Source organism: Bufo bufo, chromosome 6 (assembly GCF_905171765.1).
Source record: "Bufo bufo chromosome 6, aBufBuf1.1, whole genome shotgun sequence".
NCBI lineage: Eukaryota > Metazoa > Chordata > Amphibia > Anura > Bufonidae > Bufo > Bufo bufo.
The window spans coordinates 234455153-234475741 of record NC_053394.1 but is presented as its reverse complement, the minus strand read 5'-3'; the positions used below and the strand labels follow the sequence as shown (position 1 = coordinate 234475741).

Here is a 20589-nt window from a genome sequence, read left to right as displayed (position 1 = left end):
CGGGTTATAGCTCAGTCATTCTGTGGAAGTAAGGAGTGAAGGATTGGCTTTTCCGGCTCAGATAAGCAAAGTTGGTTTCTTATTTCTTTGGTTTGCTGTCTTGGCTTTTTTGTGTCGTCTGTCCCCTCCTGGTTCTGAGGGAACAGGCTGTCCCTTTTTCCCCTTTCCCCATCTCAGGGATTCTAGGGTATTCTCAGCCCAGGCACGAGGACACATTATTCCTACCTTCAAGGTCTGAATGTGGGCAAAGCAGAATAGGGAGAGCAGTTAAGGATTAGCTAGGAGGTGACCTTATCCCCAGCTTCTCGCCTAGAAAACTTGTTTTGTGATTTAGGTATCTTATATCCTGTCCGCCGTGACATTATAACCCGCCATACTGTGACTGCCATTACTCAGAGGTTTTGTGATGGCGTCAATTGATGCGCTAGTTGACCGCATGCAGGGATTATCCCTAGAGGTTGCGGATCTGCATAGTTCGGTCACACGGTGTCAAAGGGTTCTGGCGTCAGGTGCAGGTCAAATTTGTGGGGAGCCTAAAGTCGCTCTTCCTGAGAGATTTACAGGGGGTGCGGATGATTTTATCCGCTTTAAAGAGTCATGCAAATTGTATTTTCGGCTGCGTCCATCTTCGTCAGGTGATGAAAGTCAGAGGGTTGGTATAATCATTTCTCTGCTTAAAGGGGACGCGCAATCCTGGGCCTTTTCTCTGCCACCCGGTTCTCTGGCCATCCGGTCGGTGGAAGAATTTTTCAAAGCCCTGGGATTAATTTACGATGACCCAGATCGGGTCTTGATGGCGGAATCTAAATTGCGTAATTTATTACAGGGTGAACATACTGCAGAGGTTTACTGCGTTGAGTTTAGGAGATGGGCTACAGAGTCAGAGTATAATGACCCTGCGTTACGTAGTCAGTTTTGTCAAGGGTTATCTGAGAGGTTAAAAGATGCCCTGGCTTTTCATGAGTACCCGGATACTTTAGAGAATGCTATGTCTTTGGCAGTACGGTTAGATAGACGTATCAGAGAGAGGTGTAAGGCTCCCTCCGCGCAAGGGATCCCTTCTGTGAGTGGCTTCGTCTCACCTGCTTCCCAGGGTGATATTACATATAGCTCTGGGGTAGGGGAGGAACCCATGCAGCTGGTTCAGATATCTTTCCGTTCTGGTAGTAGAGACTTTAGGAGATTGCATAAACTATGTTACTACTGTGGAAAAGTGGTCATTTTGTTTTTGCTTGTCCTTTTGTTAAACCGCATGATGATAAGAAAGAGAAAAATAAAACCGTCCTGACTCTTGGTAGCGTGAATGGAGTGGTGGAGCAAGCAGGTATGCAAGCTCCCTGTAATACTCGTTTTCTCCTTCCAGCTATGGTGGCGCTAGACTCAAGAATTATTTTTTTTGAGGTATTCATTGACTGTGGTGCTGGGGTAAACCTTATTGACTTTCTTTTTCTTCAAAATCTGGGTCTAAGTACTTGCACTTTAGAAAGAGAGATTCCGGTGTTTGCAATAGATTCTTCCCCTCTTTCTCAAAGGAGTCTCACTCATATTGCTCATGGTATTCAGTTAAGGGTGGGTGATTCACATGTTGAGATTATGTCTTGTTTTGTCATGAAGGATTTGCCCGCTCCTATAGTCTTAGGGTTACCGTGGTTGACAAAACATAACCCAATTATAGATTGGCAAGCAAGACAAATCATTGGTTGGGGTGAATTTTGTTCGGATAATTGTCTTGGCACATCTATCTCTGGTGTGTCCACTACGGTTCTACCTCAATATCTCTCAGATTTTGCGGATGTCTTTTCGGAGGGTGGGGCTCAGGAATTGCCCCCTCATCGTGACTATGATTGTCCAGTTAATCTCATCCCTGGGGCTAAGTTGCCAAAGTCTCGGCTTTACAATCTTTCTCAACCCGAAAGAGAGGTCATGCGGAAGTATATCGCCGAGAGTTTGGCAAAAGGTCATATAAGGCCATCTAAGTCTCCGGTGGCAGTAGGTTTATTCTTTGTAAAGAAAAAGGATGGATCGCTGAGACCTTGTTTGGATTTCTGGGAATTGAACCGTATTACTGTCCGGGATCCGAATCCCCTTCCTTTGATCTCCGACCTTTTTGATCAGATTATTGGTGCCAAGGTGTTCTCCAAGTTGGATTTGAGAGGGGCCTACAATCTGATCAGAATCAAGGAAGGGGATGAGTGGAAAACGGCCTTCAATACGCACAAGGGTCATTTTGAGAATCTGGTTATGCCTTTTGGGTTGACGAACGCGCCAGCGGTATTTCAGCGATTGGTCAATGACATTTTTCATCATTTGGTGGGGAGGTTCGTGGTAGTTTACTTGGATGACATTTTAATTTACTCTCCTGATCTGAAGACCCATCAGGATCATGTGAGACAGGTTTTGACGATCCTTCGGGAGAATAAATGATATGCCAAATTGGAGAAATGTGTGTTTTCTGTGCAGGAGCTTCCGTTTTTGGGATATCTGCTTTCTGACTCTGGTTTTCGTATGGACCCCGAAAAGGTCCGGGCGGTTCTGGAATGGGACCGACCAGAGAATCAGAAAGCTTTGATGCGGTTTTTGGGGTTTACTAATTATTATAGAAAATTTATTTTGAACTATTCTACCATTGTAAGACCTCTGACTGATATGACAAAGAAGGGCGCCGACATCTCTGTTTGGTCGGATGAGGCATTGCAGGCCTTTTCGACTATTAAGGAGTGTTTTGCGTCTGCTCCCATTCTGGTGCAGCCCGATGTGTCTCCACCATTCGTGGTGGAGGTTGATGCATCAGAAGTGGGGGTTGGAGCGGTGCTGTCGCAGGGTTCATCTCCTGGCAAGTGGGTCCCGTGTGCTTTTTTTTCCAAGAAGCTCTCGGTCGCTGAGAAGAATTATGATGTGGGAGATAGAGAGTTGCTGGCCATCAAGTTGGCCTTCGAGGAATGGCGTCACTGGTTGGAGGGGGCGTCTCACCTCGTTACTGTATATACGGATCATAAGAATTTGGCTTACCTGCAATCTGCCAAGCGTCTGAACCCTAGACAGGCCAGATGGTCACTGTTTTTTACCAGGTTCAATTTTGTGGTTACTTTTCGCCCGGGGGTTAAAAACATCAAGGCAGATGCGTTGTCTCGCAGTTTTCCTGGGGGATGTGATTCAGAGGATCCTGCTCCGATTTTGGCTGATGGGGTGGTGGTCTCCGCTCTGTACCCCGAATTGGAGATGGAGGTGTTGGGAGCCCAGAAGGGGGCTCCTGATTCTTGTCCCCCAGGGAGGTTGTTTGTTCCCGAAGAACTGCGATACAAGGTATTCAAGGAACATCACGATACTGTCCTTGCTGGACATCCTGGTGGTAAGTCCACCTGTGACCTTGTGTCCCGGAGGTTCTGGTGGCCCGGGTTACGTAAGAGCATTGAGGATTACGTGGCAGCTTGTGAAACCTGTGCAAGATCTAAGGTTGCTCATACTCGAGCGGCTGCTTCACTCCTTCGTTTATTCCGTCTCGTCCTTGGACGCACTTGTCTATGGACTTTATTACGGATCTGCCGAGTTCCTCCGGTAAAACAGTAATTTTGGTTGTAGTTGACCGTTTTAGCAAGATGGCTCACTTTATATCGTTAACTAGTCTGCCTAATGCCAAGACTCTTGCGCAGATTTTTGTCGATGATATAGTGAAATTGCATGGTATTCCTTCGGATGTGGTTTCTAATAGGGGCACGCAGTTTGTCTCCAGGTTTTGGAGGGCGTTCTGCTCTCGGCTTGGCATTCAACTTTCATTCTCTTCGGCTTTTCATCCGCAGTCGAATGGACAGACAGAGCGTACTAATCAAAACCTGGAGACCTACTTGAGGTGCTTTGTGGCGGAGAATCAGGAGGACTGGTCCTCATTCTTGTCCCTAGCAGAGTTTGCTTTGAATAACCGTAGGCAGGAGTCCACGGGTAAGTCGCCATTTTTTGGCGCATATGGTTTTTATCCTAAGTTTGGTACCTTTTCTGGGACTAGTTCCTCTGGGATGCCAGAGGAGGAGAGATTTTCCTCTGCCTTGTCTTCTATCTGGCGGAGGATCCAAGTGAATTTGGAGACGATGGGTGAGAGGTATAAGCGAATGGCTGACAAGAGACGTGTGACTGGTCCGGACCTGTGTGTGGGTGATCTGGTGTGGTTGTCCACCAAAAATATTAAACTGAGACTGCTATCTTGGAAACTGGGTCCATACAGATTTATTGGCCCATACAAAATATCTGCGGTGATCAATCCAGTAGTGTTTCGGCTGGATCTTCCGCAGACTTGGAGGATCCATGATGTATTCCATAGGTCTTTATTGAAAAAATATGTGACACTGGTGGAACCATCGCCATTGCCCTCTCCTCCTTTTCTGGTCGATTGAAATTTAGAGTTCGAGATCTCCAGGATTCTTGACTCTAGAGTTCTTCGGGGTTCCCTTCAGTACCTGGTACACTGGAGGGGATACGGCCCTGAGGAGAGGATGTGGGTTCCGGCGCTGGATGTCAGTACCAGCCGACTGGTTAGGGCTTTTCACAGATCCCACCCAGATAAGGTTGGTCCGGGATGTCCGGAGGTCACCCGTAGAAGGGGGGGGGGTACTGTCATGCCCTGCTCAGACGATGTGCGGAGGTCTGTCAGATTAGCATCACGTGTCTAATCATTTGTTTTGGAGTCGTGCTAGATCTGCCTCCCTTCAGGTCTCTGGGTGGGGTCATTGGCTTAAATTACTTTCACTCCCAGGGGGCCGTGCGGGTTATAGCTCAGTCAGTCTGTGGAAGGAGTGAAGGATTGGCTTTTCCGGCTCAGATAAGATAAGTTGGTTTCTTATTTCTTTGGTTTGCTGTCTTGGCTTTTGTGTGTCGTCTGTCCCCTCCTGGTTCTGAGGGAGCAGGCTGTCCCTTTTTCCCCTTTCCCCATCTCAGGGATTCTAGGGTATTCTCAGCCCAGGCACGAGGACACATTATTCCTACCTTCAAGGTCTGAATGTGGGCAAAGCAGAATAGGGAGAGCAGTTAGGGATTAGCTAGGAGGTGACCTTATCCCCAGCTTCTCGCCTAGAAAACTTGTTTTGTGATTTATGTATCTTATATCCTGTCCGTCGTGACACGGGGAGGTTGGGGCAAAAGCACTGGCAGTAACAGCACAAGATGGTGACAGATCACAGTAGGAGCAGATGGCATTTGAGGCAGTAGGCAGGTGACAGCAGGACGTGGGCAGAAGTAACGGACTATTTGTCACAATGTTCTGGTGTGGCAGCACACTACAGTCAGATTACTGCCAGAATGATCAATTCTGTTGTATCAGACACCAGTGTCTTGAAATCCGGGTTGATCCAGACCTGATTCATTTTTAAAAAAGGTTAGTCTCTCAACATTTTGGGTTAAAAGATGAGTTCTCTTTGGGGTAACCTGCTGTGATGCCACACAACTGAACGGTCAGGAAAGCTTGCCCATAGCAAACTTGACCAGTTGCAACCTCAATTCATGATTGGCTGCCAGTAGTCCTGGGGATCTTGGAACTGCTGCTTAAAGTTCTGCTCCATGTCCTGCTGCTGTGTGGTTTCTTCAGTAGACGTGAAGAAAAGTGCTCATCAGAGACTCAAGACTTTAGTTGCTGCTGATGGAGCTGGTCCTGTTCCCCACCCCCCTCCAGCAGTCATGGCAATGGAACATGAGCACAGAAAATCCCCCTGGTTAGACCTTTATGAGGACCGGTGATGGGGTACGTAGGCAGAGACCAACCAACTACAAAGGATGTCTCGATAGTAGTTGAGTTTTTTAACCCTCTAAAGTTTAAAAACTGGCTACCTGTGCCAGTTCAGCCTCCACAGGACTCAGGTGGCCATGAGATGTAGGCAACACTTCTACATTCCCCTTGCCAGTCAGATTTATCAGCATCCCCGCCAGCACGTAAAGGAGCAGAATGACATCATTCATCCAATAGTCCTGGCGACAAACAAATAAAGGGGCCTCTTCAAAGGGCCTATGCAAACGGAAGGTGTCACGCATGAGCTGCCACTAACATCAAAGTTACACCAGGAAGTAGTCCTATCCATCTGTATCATCAAGAAATCGGTCACAGGTTTCCTCTGCTCATACAGTCGGTCCAACATGTGGAGGGTGGAGTTCCAACATGTGAAAACGTGGCATATGAGGCGATGAAGGGGGATACCTTTCTGCTTTGCAGCTCAAGAAGAGTGTGTTTTGCACGGTAAGGCTGCATTCACACGTCCGTGCTGTGTTGCGGACCCACAAATTGCGGGTCCGCAACACACCAGCCCGTCACCCCCATAGAAATGCCTATTCTTGTCCGCAAGCTGCGGACAAGAATAGGACATGCTCTATCTTTTTGCGGAGTTGCGGACCCAAAGATCGGGGCCGCACACCGCAAATGCGGATGCGGACAGCACACTGTGTGCTGTCCGCATCCATTCCGTCCCCATAGAGAATGAATGGGTCCGCACCCGTTCCGCAAAATTGCGGAACGGATGCGGACCAATTTTGCGGACGTTTGAATGGAGCCTAAGAGTGACTGAAGTGCATCCACAGTTTCCTTGACATTTTTAAGAAGTCTTGCGATTGGGTGGAAGACTTCAGGAACTGGGTAACAACCAGATTGAAGATGTGCGCCAGGCAAGGCGCATGGGTCAGCCCTCCCTGATGCAGCACAGACTGAATGTTCTTCCCGTTATCAGTGACCATGGTTCCTATCCCGAGCAGTACTCTTAGCTAAGTAGGCACAGGGAGGAGCTTGCTCCGCTAATCCTGGCACAGCACATGGTTACCAGGTACCCCTGTGCTATGCCAGCATTTAGGGGGGCGCATGCAGGAGCAGCAATGTGTGCAGGTGGCCTTAGATGGATCCGCAATGAACGCGTTCTTAGGCCTCATTCACACAACTGTGTCTTTTTTTTTCGGATCCGCAAAACATGGATACCAGCTGTGTGCGCTCCTCATTTTGCAGATCAAAGGACCCGGCCCTATGATAGAAATGCCTATTTTTGACCGCAAACTGGTCAAGAATAGGACATGTTCTATTTATTTTGGCAGGGCCACGGAACAGACGTGTGGATGTTGACAACACATCTTTTGCGGGCCCATTGAAATGAATGGGTCCGCATTCGATCCGTGGACAGATAATACGGTTGTGTGCATTAACCCTTACAAGATCGCATTGCAGACTTTGAGGCAGACAAAGCCATGGATTTCACTGAAGTGAAGGAAATCCGTGGTGAAACCAAGGACAGGTTCACACAGCAAAATCCACAGCTGAAAACTGGTAACTTTTGGTGGCAGATTTGTAATTTTGTGCAGATTTAGAGGATTATTTACAAGTGTTTTAGAAGAGTTTTTCAAAGCTTTTTTTGCAGCATTTTTCTCCAGTTCATGGGTGGTGGAAACGCCACTAAAAACGCATCTAAAACCACTATGGTATTTTTTCTGCTTCCCCATTGCCTTCAATACAAAAATTCCACTTCTCAGAAGAAACATGCCGCATCTGCTGCTCCATTACGTGGAGCCTAAAAAAGAAAGATGTCCTATTCTTGTCAGTTTAGCGGACAAGAATAAGCTACTATGGGCCTCCCGTTCCGTAAATCGTGGAACGCAAGCGGACAGCATCCGTGTTTTACGGATCCACAATTTGCAGACCGCTAAACATGCCACGGTCACGTGCCCTTAAAGGGGTTGTCCGGGTTCAGAGCTGAACCTGGACATACCCTTATTTTCACCCAGGCAGCCCTCCTGAGGCTAGCATCGGAGCAGTTCATGCTCAGCTGCGCTCCCTTGCCCTGCTAAATCGCTCAGGGCACAGGCTCTTTTGTTTATCATAACACACTGCCGGGCAGAGGCTTCCGCCCGGCAGTGTGTTCGGTGACGTCATCGGGCTTCCTAGCAGCCCCATGGAGAGCCCTAGTACGTCACCAGATCTCCAAAAAATGCCTTTGCCCTGCGCCATTTAGCGCAGGGTAAAGGAGAGCATCGGAGCATGAACTGCTCCGATGCTCAAGTCAGGGGGGCTGCCGGGGTGAAAATATGGAGGCGTGTCCGGGTTCTGCTCTGAACCTGGACAACCCCTTTAACATGCAATTTAGTGGCTGAAAAAAGGCCATTGTTTGCACAAGGTGGGGTTTTCCCATTGAAGTCAATGGAAAGCTACTGTTACTGCTTTGATCGCGGATTTCGCAGCAGGAAATGGCCGTTTTCCGCAACAGAATCTCGTGGATTTTAATCGAGACCATACCCCGTATATCCGCTGGAAATTTTTCTGTTTGTTAAACCCCATTCATTTTGGGACCACACTGTACATTGTTGCTGAATTTCATTCAAATACGCGATAACTTCAGAGAAACGCAATATCTCCACCACAAGAGGCCTGTAACCTCCTCCCCCACCTTTAGTGACACTACCACTCCACTGTATGAGTGGAAGCTTGTGGACCCTTCCGTGTTACAGTGACTACGAGGTATCTCTCTCACTGCAGGCTCGGGGGAGAGAGAGGGAGGGACGGCTACAAGTCCGCTTATCAGCAGGCCCCACACCGCGAGAGGACTGCACGGAACCTGGAGCGCAGCCGCCCCCAACACATTCCAGACAGCACAGGCTGGGGGGAGAGAGGGAGGGACGGCTACAAGTCCGCTTATCAGCAGGCCCCACACCGCGAGAGGACGGAGGAGCGCACGGAACCTGGAGCGCAGCCGCCGCCCCCAACACATTCCAGACAGCCCGGAGACTCCGCCCCCCGGAGGCCGCGGATTTGAATATGCCCCATTGCCCGTAGCGCCGCCCCTCGCCCCGCTCCGCCCACATCCCTTCTCTCCGCGTCCCACCTCCTGGTTTTACTATCAGCTCTAAGAGCTTCCATTTACACACTGGTGGGGGGGGAGGGAAAACAAGAAAATAATACAAAAGGCCACAAAAGACAAAACAATAACAATAGGAAGACTAAAGAGAAGAGCGAGTGGCAGCCTGGCATCTCCTGGAGGGCGCACACGAGCGGCAGTGCAGACAGGTAAGCCTGCTTTACACAGCGCTTTCAATGAATGGCTGCGGAAAAATACCAGGCGTTTAAAGGGGACGCGCCCCGCTGTAAGCCCGGCTGCCATCAGACGTGACCCTGCACGGAGGGGAGGAGACCCCGCGGTGTGTATGTACACGTACATGGATGGGCCACATGTTAACCCCTTAGTCTCTACATGTGTGGAGAAGCTGGCATTGTCGGCCACTTCCTGGGCCTGCCACAGCTGCCGGGAATTGGGCTGGAATGTTACCATTTCAGTTTAGTTTTTTAAACTTTGGGCATTTTTTGACTGTAATTCTACGTGTCCGTGAGCAGGCATTGTGTGTCTGTAGCCTCCTCCCGCCTGTGCTGACAATGGCCCTGCCAGGCCTTCACGTCCCTCTGTTTTGGAAGAATATGGCCTTTGACTTGTCTCTTTGCATTATGTGACCTTTTGTATACATGGTGGAGATGAGGCAGTGGAGGCTCCACCTGGGGGGGAGAGGTGGGGGCTTCCTCCGCCTTTGACCTATACCAGGTGCAGTTTGTTACGGATTTCCGATTCTAAGGGCTAGTCTGGGTTTGCAGGCTTTGGTGTCAGAGGTTTTGTCACTAGGCCTCTTAAAGGGACAGAGCGTTCACTTGGTCAGGCGGGCATTGTGTGCGTTCGTGTTTCTGACATGTCCATTCATTCTGTACTTCTTACGCCACTTTACCCCAAGGATTTCTCAGGATGATTTACTTACGGATTTAATAAATCCATTTCTATAGTGTCTAATCCCCGACACTTGAAATGTCTTGAGAATTTCTCCTGATTACATAAGAGTGTGACTGATTGATGTAGCAGGAAGGCCAAGAACATGACTCCATGAATGACTTATGCTCCGTACTGTCTCATCTGAAAATGTTTAATCTATTCTTTCATTGCTGTTTTTCCTTGATATAATGTGTAAAATAGAATATATATATATTTTTTTCTGTCAAGTTTTTATATTTTTGTTGCTGGCTGGTATAAACGTATCTACCGCTGCAGTATGTAAATAGGAAAAGTAAAGATATTATTATAATACAAATCAATCAGTGTTAATATTTTCATGGAAAATTTTGATCAATCAGGTAAGTCGACAGATTTCAGCTACTCCTAGTTGGATAAATTAGTAAGAGCTATATGGCCAATAGCCGACTTCTGTCTGACTAAAACACCAAAACTACATGTGTGTGTGCCATGATCGGCCACATCCAGCTATCATTTACCATTTTGCTCAAAAAACAGGAAGTTCAAAGAAAAATTGTCTTCCTGGTTGGCCAGTTCAGTCTGGCATGTTGCTGGGTGATCGTTCATACAGAAGACCATTGTCTAATTTGTATGGCCAGCAGGTTTTCCATGATTAGGGCTCATGTACATGTCCGCATCCAAGGCGATCGGATGCTGACCCATTCACTTCAATGGGACTGCGAAAGATGCGGACAGCACTTCAGGTGCTGTTCCGCATCCGTTGATCCGTACTGTCGCCCCGTTTTGTGGACAAGAATAGGCATTTCTATTATGGGCGGCCTGTTCCGTTTTGCAAATTGCGTAACGCACACAGGTGACATACATTTTTTTTGCATCGAGGATTCGTTTGTGTCACGTGACCACGGAGCAGGAGTGAAGCGCTTGCTATTACTCCCGCTGGCCCGCAATGCACTTAGAATACTCATCTTTCCAGCAGGGGGCCTCCGGACACTCCACAGCACGTCCATGGTCCCGTGCTGCACTGACGTACGTACGCACGCCGTGACCTGACACGCTGTGTGACGTCAGGCCCAGAGTAGCATGGAACGATGGAGTGTCAGCAGTGCCCCTGCTGGAAAGGTAAGTTGGTGACACCGAGGCGCGACTATGGCCGGGTGCCCGGAGTGTACAGCGTCATAGCAACCAATGACGCTGTGCACTCCGGGTGTCAGGGGGAGCCGAGACTATGGCACTGGGGTGGGGGAGTGGAGCTGAAGGCAGGGGGGGGAGCTAAAGGCACTGGGGTGTGGGAGAGCTGATGGTATTGGGGGGTACTGATGCACTTGGGCTGATCGCACAGGGGGGAACGAAGGATGTTGGGGACTGATGGCAAGGGGTATGAGGAGTTTTTATAAAGGAAAACAGTCTGATTATTAGAGTACTCGATTAATCATAAAAATAATCGGTAGAATATTCGATTACTAAAATAATCGTTTGCTGCAGCCCTAAAATAAGGGCTCGCAAGTGCCATGGGGCGGTGTTCGGGCTGTAAGTGACCAGGCCGGTCTGTCTTCTTCTCGCATAACTCCTCCCCGGCCTCTTGCTTGGCCCGCCCTTTAAGCCCCTTCCATCATAGATGCAGGTAGCAGTGTAATTGTGCCCTATGTGTCGTGCAACTTATTGTCGTTGTGTAGCCCTAGCCTAAAGCTGACCTACAGCAGGGAAGAAAAATGGCTGGGTTGTTATGGAAACCTGGAGTAAAACTGTGTGTATGGGTAGACTAAGGGCCTGCAAGCTTCTACTGGCTGATAAGGCAAATGTGACCGTGTGTATGGCAGTTGGGATATAAGTGAAAGACTTGCAGGCTTCTTTTGGCTAATGCAGGTCATTTTTTGGGAATATCTCAGGAACAGTACGTGCTAGAGAGCTGAGACCCGGTCTAAAACCTCCCCGGACGCCTGATGTACCTGTGTGGCAAATTTGGTGAAGATCGCTCCAGTCGTTTGGTCGCGCATAAAGAACAGACAGACGTCGGGATAGACAGACAGAAACTCATTTTTATAATATAATATATATAATAGCCCCCAGTTGCCCCCCCCCCCCATCTCTAGTGCCGACATAAACAAAGTAAGAAAATACTCTCCTCATCCACTTACATTACTATCTAAATGGCCGTTACAATGGGGTCCGTTTGGCCAAAAATAGGACTTCCTTTATTTTTTGATGGCTGCTATTCACTGGTTGTTGAACAAATGGCTATGTGAATACCTCCGTTGACTTCAATTGGTTCTAAAGATGGCCATGTGACGGCTGTTACAAAAACAGCTAGCACACAGCCATTTTTCAAGTTCATGTTAATGTAGCCTTACTTTTTTTTTTTTCTTAAATATATATATATATATATATATATATATATATACTCATTCACACGACTGTATGACTGGTTCGGCATCCGTTCCGCAATTTTGCGGACCCTTTCATTTCAATGGGGCCGCAAAAGATTCGGACAGCACACAGTGTGCTGTCAGCATCTTTTGTTCCATTCCGTGGCCCTTGAAAAAATATAGAGCATGTCCTATTCTTGTCCGCAATGCGCACATGAATAGACTTTTCTATAATGTGCCGTCCGTTCCGCAAATTGTGAAATGCGCACGGGCAGCATCTGTGTTTTGCAGGTTTGCAATTTGCAGACCGCAAAACATGGCGCGGTCGTGTGAATGTGCCCTAAATCTGATTATCTGCAATATATACATAAGCTAAGCAAATTTAAGGCAAAAAATGACATTTCCTCATTTCCCTAGTTCTGTTCTGGCCCTTTGCTGATGTGCAGTTGCAGAGCTGCGGGGGCATGTAACAACAATCTCTGACGTTCTCCTCATAAATATTTGCAGGTGTCAACAAAGACTGCCTTTTCCCTCCTCCTGCTCTGCAAAAGGAATGAATACAATTGCTGCCCTGTCTGCAGTCTGACTGCTGGGATACTCGTGTTGTACGTGTGGGACTACAAGTCCTAGCTATACAGTACAATGATATTGCTGATACATACAGGAATCCCCTTCCCCCTTTGTTCTTGTGCAATGCTCTGCAGACAGCAGATAAGTAGAGGAGAGAACTCCTCCAGTCTATGTCAGATCTGTGTTAGCAGGGTGAGGCGGGAGGGCAGATCCTGTGCACACCATTTGTTTCTTCGTTGCCAGGAGAAGAGGAAACCCTGCAGCTGCTCAGCACCTAAGACAGAGCCTCCAACCCTGAGTCTGTGCTGCTTATGGTAGAAGGGGTAAACTCTGCTGAAGAATCCAGTGGGAGGGGAGCCATAGGGCAGACAGCTCAGCCAGCAGATCAGGCAGTGCAGGGGGTGTGACTTGTCACTCCATCCAGCACAGCCTTCATAGTGACCTTCCATGCACAGAGGACGACCTGCTCCTCCTCCTCCTCCTCCCTCAGGCTTGTGCATGAAATTTAATCAGAGCAGGCTATGTGACACTCATCTAACTAAGAGAACGGGGCTACTGTAGATGAAGCGAATTGAAAACCCCTTACATTTACTTATTTAGAAACATACAAAGAACAAAAAAATAACTTTGACTGGAATATTCAGGCTGATTATCGGGAAAGAAGTCTCGTTCCTGATAATCTTCCCGTGTAAAGGTGCCGCAGATAACACTCGTTAATTGGTTGAAATGATCGTACGTGCGGACACCTCAGTCATCGCTAACGGGCAGCAGATCGTACTGTGTAAACAGCACTCTACTACCCAGGAACAATGATTTTTGTATGTGGCGGAGCAATAGCAGCAGCCACCGCTCGTCCTCATACTGTGGAGGTGATCGCTGCATGTAAATGCAGCGCTTCACCTCCACTTCACGAGCAGCCGACCGTTGGGAAGGAACGCTTCCTTCCCGACAATCTGCTGCTCATCTGATGTGCCTAAGTGCGCCGACAGTGTGATCTACAACACCGGTGTGAGATTACAGGACCAGATGAGTTGCCTGGCCATGTCACTGAGCAGAGGAGCTCTGGTGTTCCAAGGACCTCACTTATAGATTAATAAAAAGTGAAAATACTCCGAGACAGATCTGCGTAATTGAGGTATGATTTTTACTCAACCCTACTAGGCGGTATGCCTGGTTGTTACTGCTGACAGAGGCTCGTTAAATGCACTTAAAATACAAATTGTGTATTTATAATTTTATTTCAATAGAGGATATTTTTGTGGGGTAACCACTTTATCTAGCAGTGTAAGGCCTTGTTCTGTTGTAGAACTTTGCACTTTTTGCATTGCATGCACAGTGAAGCATTTACTTCCTGTTTTATTATCCTCCTACAGGTTGTTATGGCAGTACCTCCGATCCTTATTTACTTTACAGTTTTGTCATGTTTATTCAATAGTTTATTCATTTTCTTTAATGTGTTTATTTCTTTTATTGTGATGTTATTTTGCATCAATGTCTTATTTATTTATTTATATTTTTGTCCTATACGGGACTTAATCTTTTTTTTTTCTCTCGAAAGGGGATTTCCATCTTAGCAATTCCAGTTGGTAACATGGGGGTACATTTATCTATAATATACTGGCATATCGCTACCTGTTAAGCCAGTATTATAGGGAGAAAGTGGTTAACCCAATAAAAATGGGCCCCTCCTATAGATCATACTTGCCCCGCTCCGCTGCACCCGTGTCACTCCGGATCCCTGCACAGCCCCGCTGCATCTCTCCGTCGCATGGATCAAAACATCCGGCAATGCGGCTGCAGCGCCAATATCGGGCCACGACAGTGACCAGCCTCCCCAGCATCATGGGTGACTTTCATATATTGTATAACCTGTATGCAACTTCCTACATTTCTGTGTGTTCACTTTCTCGCTCCATTGTGGCTGACTGGATGAGCTTTTCCTGGAGTGATTCGTTAATTGCATATCTCTCCCCTGGTGGCATCCGGACACTGGGGTGGAGATATTTCTGCAGCTTCCCGCTCTCCCTGCTTGGTATCTACACTTTCATTCTAGTGAGTATGGATGTTTCTGAACATTCACAGAAAGTCTGCAGACAGGAAAGATTTCTGGAAGGTGAGGAAGATGCAACTTTTCCCTGCTACAAAGTTTCTTGTAAGGAGTCCTATAGGCCATGCAATGCTAACTACTGGTTTATGTAGAATAGGTAAACTTAAGAGGGCACAGAGCTTAACTATACACATCCCTCTGCATGGTAGATCCCACTGTTGTGTCTCGTGATGCATGGCCAGTAGGGTTGATTGCTGCATCCAAACCCGATTCGTTTAAAGACTTTGTTAATAATGTGGGCTCCGTCCTACTGTGAAATGTATGTCCTCCACGGAGGTCTTTCCAAAGTTTCTGCAAATATCGCAAGACTTACTCCATCCCACCTCTATCACACGTCAGTTCATTTATTCTCATAAATTACTGTATCAAAATACTAAGCCAAACTCTGCTTCCCGCCTCATTATTGAAGCAGCGGTCAGCTTTGTATTTTGATACAGTAATTTATGCGAATAAACAAAGTAATACGTGATCGAGGCGGGAGGGAGTAAGTCTCGCAATATTTGGAGAAACTTCGGAAAGATCTCCGTGGAGGACATACATTTTACAGTAGGACGGACCCTACGTAGTTTTTTTTATAGAATTGGGTTTGGATACAGCAATCCGAACCTGATTTGCTGAACTCTAATGGCCAGCCATTAAAGGGATCTAGGTTTCATTAGCCTTTGTTGATGCTGTATTGGGAGTTTTGCATTAATTAAGGAAGAGCTCTGATTGTACTGTAATAACTACAGTTAGGAACCAGTAACTTCTATGTAGGTTTCATTGGAAGCGGTTCATCTTGGTTTTAAAGGGGTTGTCTTATTAAAGCAATTCATCCTTCAGTCACAGGATAGGGGATGTGTCTGATCGGAGGGGGTCTGACTGTAGGGGCACCTGCCACTTACAAGAATTGGGGCCAGTGTTCACATATTTGAATAGAGCAGCAGACACGCATGCATGTAAATCTATGGAACTGCTGGAGATAGCCGAGTACAAGCACGGGTATGTCCGCTGTTTCATTATGTGATCATCTGGGTCTCCAGTGGCCGGGGCCCCACCGATCAGACACGTATGCCCTATTCTGTGGACAGGTGATAAGTTGTTGTAATGGGACAACCCCTTTAATACAATTTTTGACAACTGTATTTTTACTGTAGAATTTAGGCTATTATAGGAGTGTGCTTTGTATTTTTAGTAGTGTAGCAATAGAACATTTCATAGACTTAGATCAATGGGAAACAACCAAAAAGTTAGCAGTCAGCGTGAAATGTCAAGGTGAATTGGCTACCTGGCTGTCTGCTTTGCTTTAAAGGGAATGTCAAGGGGTGGACTTGGAAGCCCCATGTTGTATGCTAGTCCAGACTGAAAAAAGGTAGGGCAACACAAGTAATCAGGGCCAAGTAGATGGGACCAGCAGTACCGTAGTGCAGCACAAAATACCACCCCAGCAGAACCAAAAAACACCGTTCAGCACAACATACTGCTGCCCCCGCCGGATTATTCATCTGTAACACCATCCTCAGCCAGGTTCATAAGTACCTGATGCACCTAGCAGTAAATGAATGCTGACAGCATCTGATTCTTATGTACCTGGCCGGTGGCATGAGAAGGGCTTGGGCGGCTCCCTGGTCATCAGCCCACGAGGAAATTTCCCTGTAGGGTCTATGGCCAGTCCTCCCCTTGGAATGTCTCATGTATTTAATTTTAGTTTCACTAATTAGGTGTAAGTCTGTAGAAACTTAATGGGGCGGGGGGGGTCATTTTATGAATTCACCTGTCATGTATTGTATAAATTGAAAGGTGGATGTTCTATTAATTTCAGGTACTATAAAGAAGTCAAATGCCAGATAAATATAATATATTATTATGGTTCCCAGGGACCAAGAAGTGGCAGAGTAGATGCGTTCAGGGTTTTATTTGTGTGTATAGTTTTGCTGTGTTGCCATATCTTTGTTTCAGACAGTGCAGTAAAATTGATATCAACTTGCTTGTCCTCTAATAATTATGGGAATCTACTGACCCTGTCCCAATCTATTCAGCTCGGCTAATAAGCAATCTTTGTGTCTGTTATAGTGGACAGTATGAAAACTGGAATATTAAAAAATATACATTTTATGTGGTGTTGCATCTGTGACCCATGCCCACCACTGCCCCACTTCCCTGAGCGGGGACAGGCACTGCATCACTTATCTTTTGTCCGCTTCTCCGCCTCTACCCACAGGCAGCGGGCTTGACCACTGGCATTCCATGTGGTCTCCTCTGCTGCAGTCTGAACTTCTTGCCGAGGGCTTTCAGCTCTGCCTCTAAAGTGCGCACAGCCTCTCCAGCTCTTAAAGATCCAGCGTATGCCCTAGTCTTCCCCCAACTAATATCAGATCTGAGTAGGTAAAGTACCTTCCCTTTAGGTTATCTAGCGTTCTAGTATCAAGAGAAGGTTTGCTGTTCTGTTTGTCTGCCTGTCTACCAACCTCTGCCTGTCTACCGATTTGTGACTGTCCGCTGCCTGACCTTAGCCTGTTTACCGTATTGACCCTTTGCTACCTGCCCTTGGACTAGTTCATGGATTTGCACTTGCTCTACCTGCCCTGACCTCTGCCTGTTTCCTGACTACGAGTGTTGCCTGACTTCTATGTGCTTTGGATTGGTGTCACTGACTCCACTGGGTCAGCTGCCAACTACACCAGGACTATTCCAAGAGGTAGTGGCCTGATGGCTCCCCTGCAGCGAATGCCAGATCCAGATCCCTGTATAGGGGTTAAAGGGTGAATACCAGGGGACTGCTAGGATAAAGCCCTTAGTTTCAGCTCAAAGTCAAACTGGTTGGTTGGCACAGTGGTTCCACACCCCTGCCTGTAACATGTGGAACATAATAAGTTATTTTCTGATCATGCATTCTGTTTCAAGTCAATTTGAAATAAGTACAGCTCAGTAGCAAAGCAATATATTGTTAATTTTTTTTGTTAATATTAACTCTTTAATTACCGAACCATTTAAGGCTCTAATCATACAGATGTGAACACAGCCCATTGCAGATAAATCTACATATTTGGGCTTTGTGTCTGTAAATATAAAGAAACTATAAAGTCAGAAGCTTTTTGCATCTTTTCAACTGCAAGCAACAAGAAAATGGTTTGATTTAAAGGAACCTCCTTCACTATAACATCGCAAGTGGTTGGTGTTCCTTGGAGAGTTCTTATTTTGCAAGTGTCTTAGAGACTGTTGATTAAGCTATTATTGTTACTGAATTACTGTCATCTTCAGTCTCTGATCGGTCTGAAAGAAAATTCTTTTTTTATATTTTTTTCTGCAGAATGCCTATATGTTCTGTTTAGGGCTGAAACGATTACTTGATTAATTAGACACAAAAAAATCCTCTGCAAATTTTTTGCATCAACGATTCGTTTGTGCCATGTGACCACGGAGCGGGAGTGAAGTGCTTGCTATTACTCACCACTCCGTGCTCACCCGCCGGCCCGTACCGGGCTCCACTGTATCCTGACACATCGTCGGGTCATAGTGCACGTAAGCATGCACTATGACCCAAATCTGTCTGATGTCAGGACAGCGCACGGAGAAGAAGATGGAGGAGCTGTGGAGCTGCGCCCCTACAGGAGAGGTAAGTATTTTATTTCACTGGCGCTGGGGACATGGCTAGGAGGGTGAGCTGGTGGCCCTGGGGGGGGGGGGGGCAAGCTGGTGGCACTGGGGGACAGCTGGTTTCACTGGAAGGCAAGCTGGTGGCACGGGGGGGCTGATGGGGCATGGGGGGGCTGATGAGGTTTTATAAAGAAAAATGTACTTTTTAATTTGTTTTTTTTGTTTTGATCAATAGAATACTCGATTACAAAAATAGTCGATAGCTGCAGCCCTAGTTCTGTTAAATGCTTTCCTGCATAACGATTCTAAAATGCTTTTGAACCATAAGGTACAAGCATTGTTGTGATGTCTGTAGTAGTCAGAAATGTATGTTTAAGAGGACCTGTCACCTCTTCTGACTTGTATTCTCCATGAAATAATGCTGGAGAATCTTACCTTATCACTCAGAGGAATGGCACAGTTATTCCTTCTGAATATTTATGAATAAATGGAAAACTGGGTGTAACCATTTTCCTTGTCAATGGGGATACTGACAGCACTAATTGGACATGTCATTTTATTCATAGATTACTAGTAGAAATAACACAGGTACAGCACAGATCTAATAAAAGATGTAACTATTTTCTTAAACCGATGTGCCAAGATACGTGACCGGTACTTTTTAATCTTGAATGTTTCTTGGTATTACTGCCCCCTCCCTTCATAATTTGTTAGTTATTCCTGTTAGGGCTGATTCACATGATTGTGCTCGATCCAGGAAAAACAAGCCATGTGTCGGCCAACCGTGGCTCCCCTGCATCATAGTCATTTATCGCAGGTTTATTGTACTGCACTCACATGACGAGCTATAACACACAGCTAACATCCTGCGGTAATGGTTGGTATTGGAGAGAACTGGGATCCTGGCCTTTTAACCAATGCATCATTCCAACGCATTATTTTTTATTTTCTTACGAAAAATTCTGCAGTAAAATTCCCTGGAGAGAAGAAAATAAAAGTAAGAATGAAAAATAATGTAAAAGTTTTGTGATAGTTTGTGATCACACCCTGTATATGTATATCATATTAATGAAACGCTTCAGTGTACCACTGAAAAATACAATTTACCCTGCAAAAATCGAGCTCTCATACAGCTATGTCGGCAGTAAAGAAATTTTATGGTTCTTGGAATCATAGTATGACACTTACAGGTGAGGTCCTGAGCAAGGGGCAGGCTTTGTCTTCATGAGATCATCTCCACCGTCCCATTCATTTCAATGAGACGGCTCCTTCCTGTTCGTGTATATTCAGTCACTTGTCCAATTGAAGTGAATGGGACGGCGTAGTTGTAATTACACCTGCTCACTGCAGTTGAAGATAGGTCATCAAGATAAAACAACCCTTAAAGGCTACATACACATTTGCAGCAGAAGCTCAGTTTGGGGCATCCGTAGCGGAGAGAAAAGTTCTGCATGCAGGACTTTTTTCTCCACAAAAAAAAATATGTTCTCCCGAACAGAAACCAAAAGGAACCCATTATAGTCAGTGGGATCTGTTAGGCTCCATTCCTGTCAGTTATGTGCCAAACCTGGCACTTCTGTTATTTGTGTTCTTCTGCTCGTTCTAGGAAAATAAATAGCGCTGATGTGAAAGAGCCCTTAAAGGGTTTCTACCATCAGAATTTCTGTTATGTAGCTGACTGACATTAGCGATGTGCTAACGTCAGCACTACGTAACAGTGTGTTTTTTACATTTGTCCCTGCAGCTGTTCTGCTAAAATACACACTTTTACAATATGCTAATGAGCCTCTAGGTGCTATGTGGGTGTAGATTCAGCACCTAGAGGCTCGAAAAACTAACCATGTATCCCGCCCAGGTCCTCCGTTCTGTCCGTCCCGCTCCTCTTGATTGATGTCCAAGTTCCATGCATCGTTGAGGAAATCCTGCACCTGCGCCGTTCACTTTTGTATTTGGCGCAGTGAGTGAAGGCCGCGCTCATGGTGCCGGCTTCCTCACTGCGTCTGCGCCGAATACAGAAGTGAAGGTGCGGGATTTCCTCAACGATGCATGGAACTTGGACATCAATCAAGAGGAGCACATCGCTAATGTCAGTCAGCTACATAACAGAAATTCTGATGGTAGAAACCCTTTAATACCAAATTGTGCAAACACTTTTATCAGATATTTGCTATTTACCTAAAAGTACATATCGTAATATTCAAGGGTACATTGTAAGGGTACGACCACATGGGCAGCC

The 20589-nt window shown here is 46.4% G+C and overlaps 1 protein-coding gene across 2 annotated transcripts in view; it reads left to right on the top strand.

The window, feature by feature from the left end:
• Positions 1-8509: 8509 nt before the first annotated feature.
• LOC121003944 (core histone macro-H2A.2) overlaps positions 8510-20589 on the top strand; it is a 45333-nt gene continuing 33253 nt past the window's right edge. Inside the window, exon 1 of one of the 2 annotated variants that reach the window (XM_040435914.1) lies at positions 8510-9013. The gene's annotated coding sequence lies outside the window, so the exon portion shown is untranslated. The remainder of the gene's footprint in view (positions 9014-20589) is intronic. The other variant, XM_040435913.1, reaches the window with a different exon arrangement.